This window comes from Tupaia chinensis, unplaced genomic scaffold (assembly GCF_000334495.1).
Source record: "Tupaia chinensis unplaced genomic scaffold, TupChi_1.0 Scaffold000493_1, whole genome shotgun sequence".
Lineage (NCBI taxonomy): Eukaryota > Metazoa > Chordata > Mammalia > Scandentia > Tupaiidae > Tupaia > Tupaia belangeri.
Window position 1 is genome coordinate 2649608 of NW_006160005.1, and position 6000 is coordinate 2655607.

Here is a 6000-nt window from a genome sequence, read left to right on the forward strand (position 1 = left end):
GGCGTCGCTTGGTGCGGCGGGGCCTTTCTTCCGTGGGCGGGCGCCGCCGCTCCGGGGGCATGAGCTCCCGCGCCCCGCGCGGCTTCCACCGGGCGCCCCGCGCGGCTTCCGCCCTTACTTCATTCTTTACCATAGAAGTTTATGTGGGGTTTGGCCAGAAATGAGCACTTCTATGTATTTCAGAAAAGTCCACAGAAGTGTTAAAAAGTCTTTTATGCCAAAGTATTTGTCTTTCTGCATGAGGGAGTCAAGAGTACTCAACAGAATTTCCTGATAACCCAGAGACAGACACGAGTCTGTGTACTCAATCATTGTCACATGGCAGGTGGACTATTGTGTCCACCCTTAGAATTGGAGTTCCTCTGGCCTTTGCCTTTATATTGGTCACCAATGTGAGGAAAGTGGACTTTTGTGAGAGAATAGTGTTCAATGGCCAGCACCTCTCTGGACATTTCTTACCATTGGAATACACAGTGGATCAGGGAGTAGGGAAGGCAACACAGGGGAACTACTTGTTCCAGCTCAGAAGGAGCTGGTGAAGCCCATATATGCATTTGAGAAGCCCATGGGATCCTCTAGCTGTGGATAGTGGCTAACATGCTCATCCAGAATCAACACTGTGGTCCACCACAGAGCATTTTCCTATACAGCTCCAAAAATTGTGGATAGGGATTGACAGGATCCAATGGCTCATAGATAAAGTGAAAGATAAAATGAATGGTAATAGTTAGACAGGCAAGAGCCCCACTGGAGTCTGCTGAATTTTCTTTTCTTTTCTTTTTAAATATATTGCACGTGCGCCTGTTGTGATTTTTCAAGCCACCAGGTCTGGGACTCAAACTGCAGTTGACCATGTGGGAGTCCAGCATCACAGCCACTATGCCACCTGCTGCTCCCCTGAATTTCTTCCTCTGATTGATAAATTCTAAGTGACCATTAATGACTGAGTTCCTGTCATTGTTGCAGATCCCTGCCCACATGTGCCAGTTTGCTTGCCGAGGGTTGAGTGTATGGCCCAAAGACTGGAGTGAGACCGCAAGAAACTACAAAGAAGTTCATCAACTGAGTGATTATGGATGACAGCACACCTCCACCTTTGAGTAGCTTTTGGAAAAGCAGAGGATGGTGAGTCTCAAGAAAGATACCTCTTTTTGACAGATAGAGACTCTTTATGGTAAACTGACCAGAATGGTTCTGTTTGTACCTAAAGAGCAGCTTCTGAGGAGTGATAGCTCCATTATCAAGAGTTGGGAGGTTGATTGTGAAGTTTTGGAACTCTAGATGCCATAAAAATGCCTCCACAGTGCTGGCCTGCTCAGATATGGAATAGTGATATGGTCTCAGTTTGTCATTGAAGCCAAAGCCTAAAAACTCAAGGGCAACTGCTTGATAAAACCTCAGGGTCAGACCTTCCCAAATCTTGTACCAGTCATAGCTGGATGTTGGGAAGCCATGTAAAAACACATAGGCTTCCAACCACACCCACAGATTCTTGTTAGAAGATGCACAATTCCCTTGCAAGTAAAAATTTACCTGAAGGTTTTCAGGAGTAAAGGACAGGGAAAAGCTGAAGGGCAAGATATGTAGCTATGGTGCAGCAGTGACATGGCCAGCACCCACCCACCCGAACCCACCACTCCCTCATTCCTGATTCAGGTAAGGCCTGGGCTACAAGACTCTGTGTTCAGGGGAGGGACTGTGTATTGATGTTTTTCTAGTTTTTTTCTGACTGGGAAGGACAGGGGATGATTTACTACTCCTAGGTGGTCAGAGTCAAGGATCTTAATGTTATCAGGACTGACAACACTTGTGGGAGCTCATTGCTGACCAGCAGGGACCCAAATCCTGTTTTCCTATTGGCCTTCCTGGTACCACTATGGTGAGGATATTGGATACCTGATTGTGGCCTTGTAAAGGCAGAAATGTAGGCTTTCTACTCTGATTTTGCTGGGGGAGGCAGGGCACAGTTTCTTATGTGTTGTTTGGCAGCACATAAGGTTGAACAATTATTATCTAAAGATTTTGTTTTGTTAGATCACCCATTTCTTTTTGCTTTGATGAGAGAAAAAGGCTTTAAAAAAATAAGCTTCTCTTTCTTCATGAGCAGGAGAGATACGGGGAGGCAGCCATAATGGGATCTTCATGTTGTGATCTACCTGCAGCTTCAGTTAGGCCCAGACCATGGGCACACACACACCCAGCATGCTCAGGGAGGTCTCCAAATGTGAACCTGAAACCTTTCTACATGAATCAGCCTCACAGAGTATTGCATTTTCTGCTGGGCCATCATCTGGCTCTTTTCTTTTTCTTTTCTTTTTTTTTTTTTTTTCCCAATTTGTACCAATTGTGTTTGTGTTGTCTGCTTACTTAGCTCCAAATCTGGGCATACATGGAAAAATGATCACCCAGGAAACTTACCACCATGTCTTTCTTTGTCTTGAGGTTCTTAATTGGTCCATCTTCTCAATACTTCGGAATCCTTTATATCAGTTTTATGTATAATGTCCATGGTTTTGAATTGTACTTAGTGGAAGGAATAGAAGAAAATACTACTCCATCTTGGCAGAAATGGAAGACCCTTTACTGACTTTTCTATTTTTTTTTTTTTGAGAGGTTTTTGCTATAGGGTGCGTGTGCTCTCCAGGAAGACAGAGAGAGAGACAGAGAGACAGAAAGCAATAAATCACCCCCGGGGGGATGGCCACCCTCAATCTCTTCTCCTCTATTCTCCTCTCGGGATCTTGGGCATGCGTGCACACACACACACACCCGACGTGAGTTTAAGCCACCGGGTCCAGGACTAGAACCACAATAGACTACATGGGAGTCCAGCGACATAGCCATTATGCTAACTGCTAGTCCCTCTTTTTTTTTTTTTTAATAATTCTATCAATTCTTGTGAAAAGGGTTTTTAATTAATCTTTTACTTAGAATTTATATTTAGAAGATAACTGTAAGACATCTGGTATTCTGCAAGTTCTTAATAATTAGTAACATACTCATATATCTCAAAAATATTTCTTGGTACCTGTTATGTGCCAGGCAATGTTCAACTGAGCAGATATTTAACAGTGAATGAAAGAAAGTCTCTGCCCTTGGGAAGCTTATATCTTAGCAGAGGGAGACAGATAGATATTAAACCAGTTAGTCAAGTGATGATAGTGTCACAGACAGACAGAAGCAAATCAGAGAGAGAAGTACAATTGTCAGGACAGGGAACAACAGTTGCCTTTAGATACTGGATGGTCAGGGAAGGCCTCTCTACTAAGGCTCACCACTCCTTAGAAACAGGGAGGTCTTTGGGATATTCACGACCAGTGACAATAGTGCGTGGTACTGGTGAGCAACAGATAGTGCAGAAGAGAAATCACCAATTTTCTAACCCTGTGCACCTTTTAACACTCAGAGATAGCTTGAATAAGTTAGGAAGTAACTTATATATTACCGGATGACTAGGAACAAACGTACAGGCTCAAGAAATATGAGCAACCAACCAAAGGCCTCTCCTCCAAGGGAAATCATCAAGCCCACATCACCCACAGTCAGTAGTACATTGAATGTCGTGGACATGTCGAATAAGTAATTCAGAATATTTGTAGTGACCAAACTAACTGAGATGGAAGAGAAAAGATACAATGAGCTCCAGGAGATAAGGAAGTTCTTTCATGATTTGAAAGAAGAAATAGACACTTTAAAAAAGAACAAGATGGAACTTCTAGGACTGAATAATGTGATACAGAAAATCAAAACCTCCCTTGAAAGTATTAAAAGTAGATTAGATCAGTCAGAAGGTTGAATCTCGAATGTAGAAGACAAAATATCTGACCTAGAAAAAAGTATCAAGAAGATTGAGCAAACAACTAAGAAAAATGAGGATAATATACAAGGAATACTGGATACCACATCCAGATAATTGGTATCCCAGAAGAGGAAGCAAATAATAAGGGCACTGATCATTTATTTCATGAAATCCTGGAAGAAAACTTTCCAAACCCAGAAAGTCGTTCAAATATCCAGACCCAAGATATACATAGGACCCTGAGTAGAATCAACCCAAGAAGATTCTCTCCAAGGCACATCATAGCCAGACTGGCAAAAACAACAGACAAAGACAAGATACTAAAGTTGGCAAGAGGGAAACGTCAAGTTACTTACAAAGGTCACCCCATCAGGCTAACATCGGATCTCTCAGCGGAAACAATGCAGGCAAGGAAAGAATGGGGAAATATAGTCAAAGTGTTGAATGGAAAACAATTTCAACCAAGAATTCAATACCCGACAAAATTATCTTTCATAGAGGAAAAAAGATAAAAACATTTTTGGATAAACAAAATCTGAAGGAATTTACCAACTCCAGACCAGCTCTTCAAGAGGTTCTGAAGGGAGTGCTAAGAAGGGAAAACTAAGGTAACTAAATTATGTCTATGTATTAAATCTGATCAGGAAAAATAAGCCAGGAAAGGTTCACGGTATTTATTAGGTTTTACCTAAATGGAACAGTTTCTTTTTTTGAGGGGGGGAGGGGAAGAGGTTTTTGCTATAGCACACGTGCTCTCACCAGAAAGACAGAGAGAGAGACAGAGAGATAGAAAGTGAGAAATCACCCCCCCAGGAGAGATGGCCACGCCTCAATTCTTTCTCCTCCATTCTTGTCTCGGGATCTGGGGTACACACGCACACGCGCCAGGCGTGAGTTTAAGCCACTGAGTCCGGGACACGAACCGTGGTCTACTACATGGGAATTCAGCAAATATGCTAATTGCTCGTCCCAAAATGGAACGATTTCTTGTAATAATAGTTGCACAGTAAGAATAAAACACTAACTTAATATGTATTCAGTTAAAATTGTTAAGTATTTTTATATTGCCAAGAAAAATAACCAACTTTGTACATTTGAAGATGTTTTTCAAACAATATTTTGTCTTCAATGTCTTAATATGGAATTTAACTCTACCAAAAAGGAAGTTGGTAGAAAAAGCCTTCTAGCACACTTTTTCAAATGAATCATGGTAGCCTAAAATTTACTATGTTTATAAAATATTATAAAATTGTTTTGTGGAACATGGAACCTTTTTAAAGATAGATCATATATTAGGACACAAATCAAACCTTTACAGATTCAAAGGTATAGAAACTGTACCCAGCATCTTCTCTGACCATGATGGAATTAAACTCAAGATTAATTTCAAGAAACAACCCCGAAAATACACGAACACATGGAAACTGAACAACCTACTTCTTCATTACTGACGAAATTAGGTCTGAAATAAAAAAATTTATGGAGACAAATGATAATGAGCACACAAGTTTCCATAATCTATGGGACACTGCCAAAGCAGTCATAAGAGGGAAGTTCATAGCAATTAGTGCGCATAAGAAAAAAGATGGAAAGGTGGCAAATGGATAACCTAACATCATGCTTCAGGGAATTGGAAAAACAACACACACACAAAAAAAACCCTAAAAATGCCAGGCGAAAAGAGATAATAAAGGCTCAAGCAGAAATAAATGAAATAGAAAATAAATGAACCTTACAGAAAATAAATGAAAGCAAAAGCTGGTTCTTTGAAAAGATCAACAAGATTGACACACCATTGGCTAGACTGATCAAGAAGAAAGAAAGAAACCAGATAAATAAATACGTGATGAAACAGGCAACATTACAACAGGTGTAATAAAAATACAAATTATCATTAGACGATACTATGAACGATTATATGCCAACAAACAAGATAACTTGGAGGAGACGGACAAATTCCTGGATGCATATAATCTACCAAGATTGAATCAGGAGGACATAGAGAACCTGAATAGAACCATAAGAAGCCAGGAGATTGAATCGGTAATAAAGAATCTCCCAACAAAGAAAAGTCCAGGTCCATATAGCTTCAGTTCTGAATTCTACAAAACTTTTAAGGAAGAGGTAACCCCTATTCTTCTAAAATTATTTCTAAAGATTCAAAAGGAAGGAAACCTTCCAAATTCATTTTATGAAGCCTC

At 40.6% G+C, this 6000-nt stretch overlaps 1 pseudogene; it reads right to left on the reverse strand.

The window, feature by feature from the left end:
* Positions 1–522: 522 nt before the first annotated feature.
* On the reverse strand, positions 523–3570 carry LOC102487592 (mesoderm-specific transcript homolog protein-like; annotated as a pseudogene).
* Positions 3571–6000: the final 2430 nt, after the last annotated feature.